General features: G+C 47.0%; 1 protein-coding gene and 1 long non-coding RNA gene across 2 annotated transcripts in view; one reads left to right on the top strand and one right to left on the bottom strand.

The window, feature by feature from the left end:
• The window catches only part of AGAP2 (ArfGAP with GTPase domain, ankyrin repeat and PH domain 2), a 169338-nt gene that overhangs the window by 62283 nt on the left and 88746 nt on the right, over window positions 1-18309 (top strand). The gene's annotated exons all lie outside the window — the stretch shown is intronic.
• On the bottom strand, window positions 11149-18149 carry LOC128342492 (uncharacterized). Its single transcript, XR_008315013.1, has 2 exons — window positions 18021-18149; window positions 11149-17615 (listed from the first exon to the last, which is right to left on the bottom strand). It is a non-coding gene; the product is annotated as an uncharacterized LOC128342492 (long non-coding RNA).

Here is an 18309-nt window from a genome sequence, read left to right as displayed (position 1 = left end):
TCAGTCCCGCTAACCTTTATTTTTGCTCACCAACAGATGATAAACTGTGCACATTCCAGGTCATAACACGGATTAATGATCTTTTAGCACCTTTTTAAAACAACAGCAGCCAGCTGTGGTACTTACAATTGATGGGTGTGGTTAAAGAAAGCATAAGTGTGGGTGAAGTGGGGAATCTTTGTTAGTGATTGGATGAGCATGGAATTGAGGAGCGGTACTAATCATTGGTTAATTTATTAAATTATGAGGTACTGAAGCCTAGGGCTCTGTAGAAGTAACACCCATTGACCTAGAAGCCTTGCTCTCTAATTCCAGGTGTGGGTGGTAGACAGTGTGGTGAGAGAAATATCAAGTGGCAGAGAGGAAACTGGTGTAGTGGTTGGACTAGGATCAAGGGGACCGGGATTGAAATTCCTGTACAGCTGTTCACTGGGTGACCTTGGGCCAGTTGCTTGTTCTTGTCCTAGCCTACTGCACAGGGTTGTTGTGAAGGTAAAATAGGTATTGCTTAGTCTGAGAATTACATGCACTACTTTGAGTCCCTTGTGGGAAGAGCAGTATAAAAATATAATGATTACATTCCTCACAGGCTCAGAGGCACTCTTGCTTATTACTTTTAAGAACCTAAGAAGTGGTCCGAGGACTATTTAGTCCAGCATCCTCTTTCCCACAGTCGCTATAAGATGCCTCTGGGAAGCCCACAAGCAGGGAGATGAAGGCAGATGCCCCAGTCGCAGAGGGAGGGCATGGGCAGCCCCCTCCTGACCACAGCAGCAGCATGCTCCCTACCTCTCCTGGTGGTGGTGGCGGTGGCAGCCTCCCCACCCACCCACAGCGATGGCGTGCTCTACCAGCCGCATGGCCTGCTGCTGTGGATGGGCAGGGAGTAGTGGTGGGCAGCAGGAGGGTGCTGCTGGAGTGTGCCACTGGTGCTGGGCAGCACAGCGCACCATGCCATGGGCAGCAGAACAGGCAAGCCAGGCGGCCCCAGAGCTGAGTGAGGTGGCCCCGTGGGGCTGTTACTGGGACCTGTGTGCCCCATTGTAGCTCTGCCCTGAGACGCCCTGTCCTGCTCTTGCACCCCCGCAACTGGGATTCCGACCTCTGGAGTTGGACGTCACCTGTAGCCATCGAGACTAGGAGCCATTGATAGGCCTGTCCTCCATGAATTTGTCTGAGCCCCTTTGAAAGCCTGTTTGTTTGTTTATTTGGGTCAGGGATTCTCAACTTTGCGTCCCCAGATGTTGATGGACTTCAACTCCTATAATCCCCAACCAGAGGCCATTGGGGCTGGGGGTTATGGGAGTTGAAGTCCAATAACATCTGGGGACCCAAGGTTGAGAATCACTGATTTGGGTTATATACTGCCCTTCCAAAAATGGCTCGGGGCGGTTTTGGGTACTAGGTCCGAGTCCTCACACGGAAAACAGGCTGCTGAGCCGAACCCTGCCTCGTATAAAATCCCAATGCTCATGAATACAGACCTTGTGGTTGTTGCAGAGTGGCTGGATCCAAAGCCCAGCCTTCAGCTGAAGTATGAGTTTTTAACCCATTGACCTCAACGGGACGGAACTGTCTTTAAAATCGCATTCTAGGATTTAACAGGGTTGCAGATTGGGCAGTGAGCCGCCACGTCCCCCACATTGCCCGCTGAGACTAATGGCTCCGCTGGAACAAAGAGCTGCTTTGAAAAGGCCCAGCAGCCCCCGGGTTCAGCTGCGGAGCTTGAGTGCTAGTGCCAGTACAGCCCGCAGGATTTGGAGGTTGCCTCTTCCAACCTGCCCCTCCCAGCTGGCATTGGCATCAAAGAAACAAAATGGGAGCAGCTGGATCTGTGTGCGCTGCTGGGATGTTGTTTGCAAGGCTTTGTGGGCCGGCACGGCCCGCTTAGATGCTGAGGCTTCTGAGCTTGCAAAGCACACTTGCTGGGCCGCCAAAGGTATTCCCTAATGAGGGTTTGCAGCAGAAAACCTCACCATTCTCTCCTCTCGCTTTCAGCCAGGGCTGCTGGACTGCAATTTCAAATTAAGGAAATTGCACGCTTGGAGCCATAGTGTTTGCTCTGTAAAATCTTTTTTGTGATGCCCCTTATGAGAGAGCACGATGCACGTATACTTTCTACATCTGATGTACAACCCAGAGGTACTTTACGAGATTCAATTTGCTCTCCTTCGCAGCAGTGCTAAGAGGTGGCTATAATTCCCATTTTACAGATGAAGGAATGGAGGCTGAGCTAGGGTGGCTGTTGAGTGAGAAGACGGCTTTCCCCCTAATTGATAGCTAGAAGATGTTTCCTTAACTGGGATTGTCATATGAAAAAAAGGACAAGTTTTCGGTACCTTTAAAGAGATGCATAGAAGAGGAGATTCCAGCAGGTGCACCTTGTTATGCAGGAGAAAGAACAGCTGGACCTGCTGAAATCCCTCTTCTGTCTGTGCATCTATTAAAGGTATAGGAGATGTTCTCTTTTCCATAGGGCTTGTTCCCTTAACAAGCACTGATGGCTGGAGGTGTTAATTACTGGCACACTCTGGTGTCTTATTTCCACAAAGCCTGAGTGGTACAGGAGGTCCCAAGTGGCCACAGCAAGTACTGAGCAGAATGCCCAGGTCAGACGGGGAGCTCTCCAGAGAACTGTGTAGCGGGAGTAACTTCAAGAGCCAGACATGGAGGCATGAACTAGGGAGCTGTCCAGGGACTGGGACTCACAAAGCTAGGAGAGGAGCTTCCCCCACAGAACTGTTGCACCAGCTTTGAGTTAGGAGGGTGAACAGGAAGGTGGCCAAGTTTGTGACCGACAGCAGATTATTCAGGGTGGTGAAAACAAAAACAGATTACAAAGAGCTCCAGAAGAATCTCTCCAAACTGGGTGAATGGGCAACAAAGTGGCACTTGCACTTAAATGGAAGTAAGCGTAATGGGGTGCACACTGAGGCAAAACCTCTTAATTACACACACACACACACACACACACACACACACACACACACACGGGGTCTGAACTGGTAGTGACTAACCAGGAGAAAGATCTTGAGGCAGTAACGGAAAGCTCAATGAAAACGTTAACTCACTGTGTGGCAGCTGTGAAACAGGGAAGTTGCATTAGGAATCGCGAGGAAAGGGGTCAAAAATGAAACTGCCAAAATCATAATTGATTGATTGATTAAGTGCTGTCAAGTCGGTGTCGACTCTTAGCGACCACATTGATAGATTCTCTCCAGGATGATCTGTCTTCAACTTGGCCTTTAAAGTCTCACAATGGTGCATTCATTGCTGTCGTAACCGAGTCCATCCACCTTGCTGCTGGTCATCCTCTTCTTCTCTTTCCTTCAACTTTCCCCAGCATTATGGACTTCTCAAGGGAGCTGGGTCTTCGCATAATGTGTCCAAAGTATGCTAGCTTGAGCCTTGTCATTTGTGCCTCGAGTGAAAATAATAATACCCTAATACAAATCTGTGGTGAAACCACGCTTGGAATACTGTGTACGAGTCGAGCTGCCAAATTTCAAAGCTGATATTACAGAGTTGGAAAGGGTACAGTAAATGGCAACCAAAATTATCAAAGGCCTAGAGTACCATCCCCTCCCCCAGAGAGGCTGACAAATTCAGAGCTCTTTAGTTTAGCAGGGGGAAAGGCACTCACTTGATGGAGGACATGACAGAGTTTTATAAAATTATGCATGGTGTGGAAAATGTGGATGGAGAGAGTTTTTCTCCCTTTCCCATAACTCTAGAACTTGGGCCATCCAATTAAACTGATTGGCAGGAGATCCAGCACTGGCGAAATGAAATATTTCTTCACACAGCAAAGTCTGTGAAATTCACTGCCACAAGACATGTGATGCACACCAGTTTAGATGGCTTTAGAAGGGCATTAGACAAATTCACAGAGGACGGGCTACCAGTGGCTACTAGTTGTGGCAACTATATACTACCTACAGGTTCAGAGATAGTATATGAATTTGAATTTGGGGTGTCGCTATAACCAGATAAGGAGGAACAGATGTCCTTGGGCCCCTGAGGGAGCGAACCCACTGGCTGCGTGATAGCTTGCTCTTTGTTCTCCCCCTCACACTTCTCTGAAGAAGGAAGGAGGCAAGAGCCTTCCCATCTTCACTTTTCATCACAGGGCCCACTCCAGCCTTGCTGTGGTTCTGCTCTGAATACCAGTTGCTGGGAAGTAATGGTGGGAAATGGCTACTTTTGCCTACATGTATTTAACAGGGTGCTAAAAGTGCATCTTCTTAGCCAGGCTCTTGGCCACACGTAACAGCTCTGTTTTCATTGTCTTTATGCTTTAATTATTTTATTTAATCTTATTCTGTTTTTAAATTGTCTGTGGACTGCCTAGAGTTGATTGAGGTGGTATAAAAATCAGTAATGTGCTGCTTCTGGGGGCTTCCCTGTGGCATCTGGTTGGAAACAGGATGCTGGACTAGATGGATCCTTCTCTGCTCTTAGAGGGTTTTTCTGATGACCCAAGATGGTATAAAATGGCCCTGTATCATTAGAGTTATTAATCCCATCCAGACATTATGTTGTACATCTGCACAGGTACACATGTACACGTTGTGTGAATGGATGTATGTATGTTCATTTAAAAAATGAATCTGGATACATTTCCCCTCACATGCTAGATACAGAAACGTATACTACAGTGCATGCGCTGAACAATAATGGGCGAATAACTGTATGTGTGCACAGGCCTGCATGTGTGCACACTATACACAGATTGTATACTGAACATAATGTTTGACTAGGGCTGGTGAGACAGATCCTCAATGAATATAAATCAGCATCTACTTACTGAAGTCAGTGGAACCGTTGTGAGACCTGTTAGAAATGGACATTCTCCTTCCTCGCCGCTTTTGGAAGTGGCTCCAAAGCCCCTCTCGCTATAAGCCACCTTGTTGACAGCAATGGAACTGAATTTGCAATTCCAACCGCTGAAAATTGGCATAATTTAACTGGGGTCAAGTTCCCCATTTATATAAAATGGTCCTGTTTGGGAATAGTCTATGGTGTCTGTTTTCTTACTGGTGTAAATCTCTCTCTTCTTTTGGTAGTTAATAAAAGGAGATTCCCTGGAGTTGTAATTGGCCTTATTACTGTTCTGTCTGATCTGTCTAATCAGCCTATCTCTGCTTTTCTTTTGGGGGTTCACCATCTTTCCTCTCTGCCCCCCCCATCACCACCCATACACCTCTGCCTTTGATTATCTGGAATTGAGGTACATTTTACTGTTCCCATTAATGTTGATTTCACTGCTTGATTTAATTATTCCTGCTGTTTTCCTACATTTTCAGAGCTTTGGTTGCTATAACAACAAAATGTAGGGATTTATTTTTTTTAAACCTAAGACATATTTTTGTCTACTCTTCTGACTCAGAAAGAAGCAGTCGGATTTGACAAGGATGGTGGTGATGGAAATGTCCAGGATAAAGCATGATTGGCAGGGAGCTCTTTGCGGTGGATTTATTTGTTTGTTTGATTGCTTATTTATTTATTTCAATCTAAGATTAAAAATAGGAAGCAGGTTTCTAATCTTGTGTTTTGTAACTCCATCTGTAACCTACAGACTGCATTTTCAAAAAGATCGCAGTTAGCACACCAAGTGCTTGCAAAAATCTGGCCTCTGAGAGAAACAATAAGAGCCTCTGAATGCTTGTAACAGTCTGGTTCATGTTGAACAATCTGCTGCTTCAGGGCAAATCTATTTCAGCAAGTTGACTTGATGGCCATAAATATCTAAAAGGTACAGAGTGGTCTTCTCAGCCTCCAAAGCAGAAGGCCCTAAAGGAGCAGCAAGGCCCAAGAGGCAATGAGTTGGAGACTGACTTTCAGTTTCACCCAAGGGTGGAGCCACCATTGAGTGACGGGTTTCAAAGAACCCAGGCTGCCAATGAAAAGGGCAGGAGCCCCTCTTGCACATGATGTCACATGCAAAGGGGTCGTGGCCCAATTGCCAGAGGGCCCACCCTGGTCCTCCCGATCTCATTTCCAGGCAACATTTGCTGCCTGGATGCATGTATTTCCCTTCCTCTCTCTCACTGGAGGGAGAGGAAGGGAAATAAATGCTGCCAGACAACAAGCACTGGCTGGAAATGAACTCAGGAGAGCTTTCCAGAGCCCGGGCACACCCCTTTTGCGGATGACATCATGCGACCTAACTAGAAAAATGTATCATCAAGCAAAGAGATGGGCTAGGCCTGAATTGCTTTAGGCAGTAGGACTGTGCAGAGCTTCAGATTGCTGTTTGATTCATGTCAAACAGGGCATCGAATGGCTACATCCAAATGGCTTCTGGATCTGAACCTCCCCTTGGTGTCCCAGGTTGAGGCGGTGGCCAGAGGTGCTTTTTATCAGCTTTGGCTGATACGCCAGCTGCGTCCATTTCTTGAGATGAACGACTTCAAAACGGTGGTACATCTGCTGTTAACCTCTAGGCTGGATTACAGCAATGTGCTCTATGTGAGGCTGTCTTTGTACATAGTGTGGAAACTGCAGCTGGTCCAGAATGCAGCAGCCAGGTTGGTCTCTGGGTCATCTAGGAGAGACCATATTACTCCTGTGCTGAAAGAGCTATACTGGTTGCCGATAAGTTTCCGGGCAAAATATAAGGTGCTGATTACTCTCTATAATGCTCTTAACAGCTTTTTGAGATTGTGACATCGGGTCGGTGTCGATTCCTAGCAATCACATTCCATGTGATTTTTCTTGGGAGAATACAGGAATGGTTTACCAGTGCCACCTCCCTCAGAGTCTGAGATGATGCCTTTCAGCACCTCCCTATATCGCTGCATCCCAATATAGGTGACTACAAATGTATTTACTAGGCACATCTGGGAAGCACACTGGTGGGGATTTGAACTCACAGCCTCTTGCACTCTACCTGTAGGCAAGCTGCTGCCCTGCTGAGCCACCACAGCAAAGAACATCTTCTTCCCCATGAGCCTCATAGCCTGGAGAGTTTTGTTTGCGGTTGCCACCAACCCGTCTGGAGGCTATTTGGGAACGGGCCTTCTCCACGGCTGCCCCTGGATTTTGGAATGCGCTCCCTGTTGAAATAGGAGCCTCCTCATTTCTGGCAACTTTTAAAAAGGCACTGAAGACATCTTTATTCACCCAGGCTTTTAATTAGATTTATAGTTTTAATACTTTTAATGTCGGGTTTTAAATGATTTTAATTGTTTAAATGATTTTTATTGTTTAATTGATTTAATGTTTAAATGATTTTAATTGTAAACTGTCCAGAGACGCAAGCTTTGGGCAGTATAGAAATATGTTAAATACATAAATAATCTGAATCTAATAGCCAGACCAGGTTCTTCATTAGCCAGTCATGGTTCCTATCAATCCTAAGTGTGGATTAATAAAGGGATCATTCCCCAGTTGAATACCCCAGCAGCACCAGTGGGAAAATGCAAGTTCCGTTAATATAGGAAAGGGGAGGAGGCTGATGTATGCCTGGAAATTTCTGAAAAAACATGCATCAGTTACAGATACCTGAGGCACAGTACATGTATTACCTGAGACCTCACCTCAGTTATCAGCCATTGCTGACTGTGTCTGCTATAGTTTCCCTTATCAGCCAATCATTAATAAATCCTTGTTGTTGTAGAGTGTCACTCCTTATTGGGTCCCGGCCTAGTCACACACTGGCCTGACTATTCAAGCCTTTCTTGTATGGAGGGGTTTTTCACTCTACTCTCCCGGAATTTCCCCTGGGAAGGGTGGATCTGCTCATATTAAAAAGTGGATGGGATTCCTGACTGCTAGAGGAGGGATTTTGTATTCGCGTGTCCCCTTTGATCGTTACAAAAATATTCTGCACGGTCCCCCTAGCACCATGCAGAGGTTACCATTCCCATTATGCAGTGCTGCACTTTCTAAGCATAGGTAGGGCTTCTGTAAGGGAGACTGAGCCCTTTTGAGCCTTCGCACCATCTTGGAAGGCATGCATCAAGCGTTGGGAGGTGTCACCCTTTCCCAGCACTTTCCCCACAGTGCTCTTAAGAGAGGCCACCCCCTCTCTTAAAGACCCTCCCAGCACTGAGAAAAGTGCAGTTCTGTGCAGAGTTCAGCACAGTAGAAAATGGCTCTCACATTGAAGAGTTTTGGTTTGGTTTGGTTTTTTTGGTTAAAGTGGCCCCTGCTTGAAAAAATAGTGAGGATCACCGAGCTAGATCTCTGAATCGCTCAACATTGAACCAGTTGTGTCCTGACTGATTATTTGGAGAGATTTGGATATGCCTAGGCTTTTTCCTTGAGGTTTTTCCATGGCAGGTACTGTAACTTGTTGAAACTGACAAAAGGGAGAGAATAAGATGATCTGCCATATATGCAAGATGCTGAAGGGAAGAAAGGGTCCTTTGAAATTGATAGCTCGAGCTGGCCAATCACTTGGCTCAGTTTTTCTGTTCACTTCAAATCACAGTGCTTGGGGGGAGGGACATAGAATGAGTATAATATCCCTGTTTGCTCAGCCAGAGTGCTGCTGATGTGAGTTGCTGTGTCCCTGATCAGAGTTCTCAGAAGGGGCTGCCAGTTCCTCACTACCTTCCCACCACTGAATAACAGCTGCTAGAGGGTCAAGTCTATGACTGGGAAAGCCAGGCAGCCCTTCAGGGCTATGGTCAGACCACACTGGGTGGGGTGGCTGGTAGTCCTGCTGGGTGGGGGGCGGTGTCAGGAGCTAGAGAGTCAATTGGTAGTCAAGAGTCAGGAGATCACACCAACTAGACAGCCAGGAAACACCTGGTCCTGATACTGAAGCAAGGCCTACCTTGTGCAGGACACTTATCCTTCCTGCTACAGGAGAAAGCCCATGGGTGATCCCATAGGGCAGGGCCTTCCTAAAGCCTCAGACTTAAGAGCTTGCTGCAGTGCAACAAGCTGCCACAAGGGGCAGCCACATGCAGAGCCTCGGGCAGGCAGAACATGATAGTTTGCCTGTATACTTCTCAGCTATGACTACCTGCCTGCTTGAATTCCTACTTGTCTCCAGACTGCCAGCCCTGAGTCGTTGGAGGTGGGGGCCATTGGTAATAGGTTGCTTGTGAGTTCATAGTGTTTTGTCATTCAGTGTCTAAGACAGGAAAACTCCATTATCTCCATTTTCCAGGTAGAAACCCTGGGGCTATTTGTTTGTTTAAAACATTTAAATCCTGCCTCTCTAGTATACTACTGCTCGGGGTGGCTCACAACATTAGTAAAACAGATACAATATAAAGCAAAAGATAAAAGACCAAGTTAAAATCACATTTAAAATTACCAATTTAAACATTTCAAGTTAAAGTTATTAGTAAAAAGCTAAAAACTAAGAACTAAAAGGTCTTACCAAACGGTTGTAAGACTATTGGCAGGATGTACTCCGAGACTTGTTGTATGTGAATTATTGATGGCCGCATTCAATGTAGCACTTCACATGACCCGATTCCACATGTGTCTCACCACACAGTCTGAAAAAAATTATCTTGCCTGTAGAGAATGATGGTAATGTGGATGAACCCTTTGTATGGTCAGGAAACAGAATTCCCTCTGTGGCCTGTAAGATTCAAGTCACAGCCTGGTCAAGGGGATTCGCTGAACATCCTTGATATTTATCTGCTTCACCTTCTCATGTGGAGAATGGGGATAAGCAAGATGATTTATTTAATGAGTCCATTGTAGTAGGATAATAGCATGTATGTATGTTTGTATTTATTTTATTGTAATAAAATAATAGAGAATGAAAAGCATGACAACTGTATGCTGATATAGAATGAAACACATAAATCGAAACCGTTCTGTTAGTCTGACATGTTAATTTTTTTAAATTTTTGGTAAGGAGGCACTTTTCCTGCAAGACCAAACAATGTGCCCACACAGTGGTCCTTCCAGACACTAACATATCAAGAAGGGGAGAACTTCCACAGTTTTCCTGATTTCTGAATGAGATGATGTCAAACCATATAGCAAAGAGAGCATCAGCTTTAGCCTGACCCAGCTGTAGTTGGATGATGTGTGCCAACATTTCTGCAGTGTCAGTAAACCACAAGTTTTTATTTCGGGGGTTGAGTCATAGAGACAAGTCTCACGATTGGTGAGACTCACCAAAATGAGGTCAGCAGGGAGAGCAGACGATCCAGGCTGCAGCCCTGGGTGGCCAGATCAGCTGTCCACACGACTGCTGGCTCCGTCACGGAGCCGGAGGGGGCTGCGGGGATTGGGGGCCGCATGGCCCCCAGAAGTTCCTAGAGAGATCCCAAGGGCCGAGAGGCTTGTTTCAGCCTCCCGGCAGGGCTCTCCTTATGTGTTGCCATGGTGCAGAGCCGCGCTGCAGCAATACACCATCAAAAAGATGGGGTTAGCGGAGCGCTCGCTCTGCTAACCTTGTCTAAGGGGAGGGGTAAGTTAGCGGGTTACCCGCTTTGGAGAAACCAGGCTCGCCTGCGAGCCTGGTGGTTCTCATATTCTGCCAAAATTGGGCTAGGCTCCCTTATCCCAGTTTTGACCGATCGTGAGTATAGCCTCATAGTCTTGTTGAGCTATGGACATCCTTGCAGCAATTAGCATAAATACAATCAAGTCTTTAGTTAGCAGAACAGAATTATCCCCAGAAAATATATTTAATAACCCCAGTTGTGGGTTCAAGCTTATATTCTGGTTTGTTAGTAGGATAATAGTTATAAAAATGATAGTGTAGTGTTTATGCTACGTTGTGCACATTAGTTGTTTACATCTGTGCCTGCTCTCTCCACTGATGTTGCCAAAAGGTAGAGGATGGGTCAAAATATGCTTTGTACTTCTTAATTCAGTAATGGTGTAGCATAAGACAGCTTTAGGCCTCTGGTTGATCCTGTTGACTGATCACACATAGAACTGACTTTTGAACAACCAGATTTCATGTTGAGACTCATCTTGGGTAGCTGCTGCGATACACCATCTTTTTGTGTGTGTTTGGATGGGTAGGATTTCCTGGCGATTCACACACAGTTAAAAACTGGCTTACATAGATATAGACACATTTTCCTGATTTAATTCAGATCCAGCCAACAACCACCTCTCACTCCTCTGTGTCATATCAAACTGTAGCATGTTCTCAATACTTGGGCAAGGCTGTGTGAGTGGGAAGAGCTTTGAACAACCCAGGCACAAAAAGAACAATTAAGCATATGAAATATTTATTCAATAAAGTATAACCATTTCAGACATATCAAAAGGAACTTAAAGAAGCCTGCTTTGACTCTAATTTCCTCTAGATTAAAAAGAGAGAAAAGGGGGCGGGGATTAGGATTCCTTAAGGCTAGAATTTGTGTCTCCTCAATTTGTCCTGTTCCCAGTCTTCCAGGCAAGGCAGAGGAGTTGGCCAGCATCCTTAAGAAGGTGAGAAGGTTAATCCAAAGTTAGAGGGCCAGGGGCTGAGCAGCAGGGGATTTGCCTGGGAGTCAGCTAGAACTAGAAGCTGGTCCATGAAGTTGTTGCACCAGCAACTTCCAGGTAGCAACTGAGGTGTTATATAGAGCTCCTGGCCGCCCCACTCTGCTTGGTGTAGTAGAAAGAGATTGATCCTGACTGCACTGATTCCTCCTCCTGAATAGTACTCTGGAAAGGTCCATGATCATTCAGTTTGGGGGCTTGCTGCCATTTCTCTTATTGAGGTTCCAGTGGTGAATGTGGGGGTCCAGAGACAAGGGGGATTCTCGTCAGATCATGGTAGGGTCTATCAGTTCTGAGGTTTGTCCTAAAGTATGAGGGGACTGCCTCAGGGTGCCTGGTCTTCCCTACGTCCTCCTGGGTTCATACTGAGGCCATTGGAGGTGTCCTCCTCTGATGATTAAATCTCATCTGATTCCAGCTGTGGGAGCTAGCGGGTCCTCCTGACACCATACACATTGTGCAGCGCAAAAGCAGGCCAGTACACCAGCCTTTTAGGGACTGGGTAGCAAGGGTGTAGTGGAGGGGCCGAGGGGGATGTACAGGGACAGAGCACCAGTACTTTTCGGCTTCCTTGGCTGTTAGGGTAGGCATGGCTAGTGGGGCTGTCATGGAGAGTGCCTTCTGCACTTCTGAATTGGCAACCACATCACTGCTGCGTAGGATCCATTCAATAAAAGAAGTCAGACAAAATGATGACCCTGAGTCACTAAAGATTTCTTCCTTATCAAGGAAAGAATTCTTCTAATAGTGAAGCTATCTTAAGACTCTTTTGATGTCCTCAGTAAGGTAAAGTGTGCCATCGAGCCAGTGTCAACTCCTGGCAACCACAGAGCCCTGTGATTGTCTTTGGTGGAATACAGGAGGGGTTTACCATTGCCATTTCCCACACAGTATGAGATGATGCCTTTCAGCATCTTCCTATATCACTGCTGCCCGATATAGCTGTTTCCCATAGTCTGGGAAACATACCAGTGGGGATTTGAACCGGCAACCTCTGGCTTGCTAGTCAAGTCATTTCCCTGCTGTACCATTATGTGGCTCTCGATGTCCTCAGTAACAATGGATATTTATATAAGGTTTGAATCCTGTGGTTGTCCCCCCAAAGAATCTTGTTTACATAGTTAAATGGCATCACCATGATAATAAAGAAATACTCAGACTGAGCTCAAAAAGAAGGCACAGAATAGGTGGGCACTCCCCCCACCCCCAAGCATACTGTCTAGAAAACCCAACTTTTCCACTCTGGCCTGCTTCACACAATTGTTTGAATCTAGGTACAGAGTTGGTAAGCAACATTAGCGTGATTGTGTGAACCCATGCCAAGGTGGGAATCTCAGATTCATTTTGTTACACAAACCAACATTGGTAATCTTGTTGCAGGTTCACACAATCATGTTAATGTTGATTACTGACTTTAAACCTGGGTCCAAACAATTGTGTGAAGCAGGCCCCTGTATAGATTTTGGAATGAAGATGTTTCCAAAGATTAACCCATTTACATCCTCAAGGATGTGAAAGAGACAGCCTGACCCTGTCCAAGTGCTGGCTTTTAATATGTTTTGAGTCTTTTAGTTGCCTTCGGTTTGCTGATGTGTCAGTTGGTTCTACCAGCTGGCTTTTTGTTGATGTTGTTGTTGTTTAAACTGCTGCTTTATGATTTCTTTCATTGTTATCTGAGTATGTGTTAAACGTTATTTTTGTATGCTGCACTGAAGCAAAATTATAAGATGGGGTATAAATAAGATACATGGAATAAAATATGGTCCCAGTCTCCTCACCTGCTATTGCACAAGTCTGTGGTGCAGATTGCTGCTCAGTTCTTCACTGACTAACCTGCCTGTGCCCTAAACTACAAACCATTGTAGTTTAGGGCACAGGCAGAGGTGCACCTAGGTAATTTTAGAGCCTGGACCTATAGCCCTTTGGAGTCTCCCCCCACTGCAAGATAAGCATCACCCCCTACAAACACACACACACACACCTTGACACACACAGTATTTTTAACACCTAGGTTCTTGAGGGCACAAACGGCAACTGAAGTCACAAGAATGTAAGACTACAAAACAGCTAGATTTATCCACATATGCATTTGCAGAAATATTTCAACACACAACCTAACATATTTCCATCACACATATTTCTTTCCCATTCCCTGCTCTGTCTCTAAAGCACCCAGTCACAATTGCACTCGGCTCTGCCCAGTGCAGTACAGCAGCCACACCACCTGGGAGGCCCTGGACTTCAGCTCCAAAGTTCAGGGATAAGTGCGTCTCTGGGCATAGCTGTTCTTAAACTGACCTGCGGCTCTTTCTCAATGCAGAAATGCATCCCAAGAGATCTTAGCCCAGTTGTGAGTGTGGGTAATTTCTCAGGTGGGGAGGGAGTCAAGCTGGTTCAACCCAGAGTGACTGCGTCTAGCCAGCTGATTGTGCAAGGCTGCTCCTAAGAATAACATGACTCCTGTAGTGGTAGCAACGAGATGCATGTGGGTGCATGCATGTAAAGCCTTCCTTTCCAGCAGTGTATGGCAACAGCTTGCTATCTAGGTAGAGAATGATGTCTGTGATGTAAGTACAGTTGGCTAGAATTGCTCCCTCAGCACTTTGGAAAGGAAGCAGCCAGTGCACTGTGTGTGCTGCTTTTGGAATATGAATCATTTGCAATGGTGCCGTCACTTGGGATATTTAGTGGCAATTAGCATTAATTGGTTCTTTTGCTGGCTGGCAGCATCGGAAAACGGGCTGGACCAACATATTCAGATGCACTTGATGGAGGTGCATGGGTGGATGCTTCAGGAGATTAGGGTGTGCATGGGTGCCTATTTGGTAGAAGTAAAGTGTGTCGACCAGTCAATTTCGACTCCTGGAGCCCACAGAGTCCTGTGGTTTTGTTTTGGTAGAATACAGGAGGGATTTAACATTGCCTCCTCTTGTGCAGTATGAGATGATGCCTTTCAGCATCTTCCTATATTGCTGCTGCCCGATATAGTACCAGCGGGGATTTGAACTGGCCAGCTTCTGCTTGGTAGTCAAACATTTCCCTGCTGCACCATTCGCAGGCACCAGGGAGGGCTGCAGGCAAGTATGGCTGGGACACAGGGAAATAGGAAACATAAACTTTGGCTGGGGAATAAGGAGCATTTAAACTCATCTACAAGCTTTGCTTCATAAGCAGGTGTTTTCCCTTTTGGACCCAGAACATGTTGGTGCTAAAACTACCATATTAATTGTGGCTACCTTTACATTGACTGTACTACTGTTTTACATCTGCAGAAATGACACAAGGTGCTTTTATTTCTCATCTGCTCTTGTTTCTATACACCCCATGGAACATTGTTCCCCCCCTTGCTCCCTTTCCTATGCCTATTAAGCCTATTAAGCATTACAAGATATCGGAGCTAGTGTATGTAGTGGTGAGACTGAGACTCGGATTGAGTTCAAAATCCACTATAAAGCTAACAGTCACCTTTCTGCTCCATCTGCATCAGAGGGAGATATGTGAGCTGGTGTGCTAGAATGACTGGGCTGGGATTGGGAAAACCTGAGTTCAAATCCTCATTCAGCTATTCACAGTCATTCTTTTTGTGACTGATCTGCTTCAGAGGGGCAACCATCCTGTGCTCCTTAGAGGGACTGTGCAATCTAACTATAAATATGCAACACAGATAAGTTACTCCATAACATTTCTAATCACAACCAGGGTGGTTAAAGAGTGGGAAAAGTCTCTCTCTCCCCCCCCCCGTCTTTTCAATGAATGTTTATGGCTGTGTTCACACAATTTTTATTTATTTATTAAGTTAAATTTGTATACCACCTTTCATTAAAACAATCTCAAGGCAGTTAAAACAATCTCAAGGTGGCAATCACAAGGATCCTGGTTAAAGTTGATCAGATTAGTGAGCCCAGGAGAGCTGACTGTGTGAGTGGAGAATTTCAGGGCAATCCTGATTCCAGTATTTAACCAGAATTCAATCTTGGTTATCTATACTGGTGGGTTAACTGGAGCAGTTTGATCAGGATTGCTTTGAAATTCTGCATTCACACAATCGGCTCCACTGGGCTCACTAATCTTTATTGACTTTTAACCAGGATCCTTGTGACTGTGTGAGTGTAGACACCCTGCTCCCCTTGAAACTAGTTTTTTTTCAGCAGCCTTTCTTGGAAAGTAGTAGTATTGCCTATTCTGCATTACCTGTTGTCACGTAACCTCATCTCTTGCATCTTTGATATCAATTGTAATTTGTTGTTTGATTCTCTCTTCACTATCATTCTTATACTGTTGTACATATAATGCCCTTGACCATGTTGCTCTGAGGACTGGCTCAGCCCACAACTTTTTACTTTTTTTATTTTTTATTTGCATAGTGATTGATGTGAGTTGAGATGATCTTTCATATAGGCCCTGGCTCAAGTAGCATTTCAAAACCCTCCCTGGACATGGTGAGCTATAATCTCACTGTGTGCTGCAATTCGCTTATATTTAGCAGGGGGAGAGCAACTGTTCTTATCCAGTCCCAACATAGCACCTTTCCGCCTTATGTTTCATTTTCGATTGTGAGCCCTTCAAGGACAGGGAGCCGTCATTATTTAGATATTCATTTTCTGTGTGTATAAATATTTGTAGTAGTTATAGTCTTGATGCATGCTATAGATTTGCTGAAGCATTCACAAATCCGGGTACCCTGTGCCAAAAACAACCAATTCTGGTACCTTTGCTGTGCTGTCCCAATAGACATGAATACCAGCCCTTGGAACATAGGAAGCTGCCATACACTGAGTCAGACCCTTGGTCCATCTAGTTCAGTATTGTCTTCACAGACTGGCAGCGGCTTCTCCAAGGTTGCAGGCAGGAGTCTCTCTCAGCCCTATCTTGGTGATGCTGCCAGGGAGGGAACTTGGAACTTTCTGCTCTTCCCAGAGCGGCTCCATCCCCTGAGGGGAATATCTTGCAGTGCTCACACATCAAGTCTCCCATTCAGATGCAACCAGGGCAGACCCTGCTTAGCTAATGGGACAAGTCATGCTTGCTACCACAAGACCAGCTCTCCTCTCGGAGGCCTTTAGTACTCTGTGCAATCCCTAACATTGCGGTTAAATAGATGTGAAATAACATAATATGCAACCGAAACCATGCCACATAAACACTCCTGCTTGATTGAGGCATAGGCATGTCCTGTGTGGAAGTAGATGGGAGGAGCAGTTGATAGAGGTGTGGGTGGTGGTGGGGCCAGATAGGCAGGCTTGTTAAGATAACTGCAGCCACCTGTAACTCCACACGCAGCCTCGCCTAACAGGCTTTCCTTCTCTAATTACCCTGATGATCCCATAGCAGGTGGGGATTTGAGCACATTAGCTGCATCACCAGCTAAGCCTCCAGATGTTGGGCCTTCCCAGCTGTTAGCCGCGGATTCCCCAGACGACCTTGTCCATGGGGCGACCTAAGGAAGCCAATCCGCTCTGGCTAATTTAGCCCCATGATATGTAACATCTGCGCTTCTGCTTCTTCTTCTTCTTTTTTTGCCGGCACCGGAAGGGCGTGTGAAGTTCGGCATGCCCTGTCTTGAGAAGGGCCCGCCCAGTGTTGCGCCTGATGAATCGCTGAGAAAAGGCTAGCTGCGCCTCTAAGGTCTTGTGTGCGGGCGGTGATTCTGTAGAGTCCAGTCCGGGATTTCCACCTGTCCCTGCAGAAATCCTTCACTTCTCTTGGCTTGGGTGCTTGCAGTGCGATAACTCTCGGGGTTTTCTCTTTTCTCTTCTTCCTTGTCTACAACACATGCAGCAAGTGCTCGTGGCGCAGGGGGGCTCCTTTTTCTCGGGATCCATTAACGAGGGGTCCGCCGCCGCTGACATAAGCTGTGTTTTCGATTTTCACGCTCCCTCCCACTCTCCACCTTGATCTCTGCATTTCTGCTTACCAGTCGCTGCTTTCCCCGGGGCAAGCCGTGCAAATGGTGTAGATTTGCACCAACGCGCGCGGCGCCAATCCCTCAAACAGATGCGTGGAGAAGTAGAAGCCACCACGAGAGGGAGGGGGATAAGCCCCCAGCCCACAGCGGAGGAGGGAATTGCTGCAGCGGAGGGTTTGGGGGCGCGCGGAAAGGCGGTATCCTGGCCTCCTCCTAGTCAGTCTGGGCGGATAATCTCGGCGAGCTAGAGAAAGAGGACTTGCCGGGGGAAGGATTCGCCATAGGAGGGCTGCAAACGACAAGACCCGGAGGGGGAGCGTGAGAGGCTCTGGCACCTTGCCAGGACGCTGAGGTCTGCACCGAGGGGCTCCCGAGGTTGCGGCAGCACCACAAGACGGGATCTGCTTGCCAGGGAGCTGTGATCCCTTTCTCTCTCCTCGCGCCCCCCCCCCCCCGCTTCTTTCCCCTCCCACTCCTCCCTCCTCCTTTTCCTTCCATGCTCCGGCTTGTCTGCATGGGAACAGCGAGTCTTCGCCCTTTACCACCCTACCTTCGTCTGCCTTCTGGGAGGAATTGCACCCCCTTCGGCTTTGGCGCTGGCTGCAGTTTGCTGCTGCAGGGGACCGCCAGCCCCTTCACCCGTCTCTGATCCCCTCCTCCTTGGGTGGCAGGTGGTTAGTCGGGAGATGCTCACCTTTCCGCCAGCAGCCGGTCTGCAGAGAAGCAGGTAAGGGCTCCCGCCCCAGCGGTGCCCCGTGACCGTCTTGGGGAGCCGGCGACAGGGAGATGCCCGCCGGGCTGCTGCCGCCGCCACATTCCTCCCCTGGAGCTGCCATTTGTGCACGGGCAGAGCAAGCTGGGCATTAGAGACTCCGACTGGCGGCTGGGCTCCGGTGCCATCCAAAAGGGGGTGGTGGCGGCGGCGGCGGCAGAGGCAGACTCGCCTGGCAGATGTTGGCTAGCGGTGTGGGCGCTGCCGTCCG

The sequence above is a fragment of the Hemicordylus capensis genome, chromosome 2 (genome assembly GCF_027244095.1).
Source record: "Hemicordylus capensis ecotype Gifberg chromosome 2, rHemCap1.1.pri, whole genome shotgun sequence".
NCBI lineage: Eukaryota > Metazoa > Chordata > Lepidosauria > Squamata > Cordylidae > Hemicordylus > Hemicordylus capensis.
The sequence above is the reverse complement of the archived record's forward strand: the minus strand, read 5'-3'. Positions and strand labels throughout refer to the sequence as shown.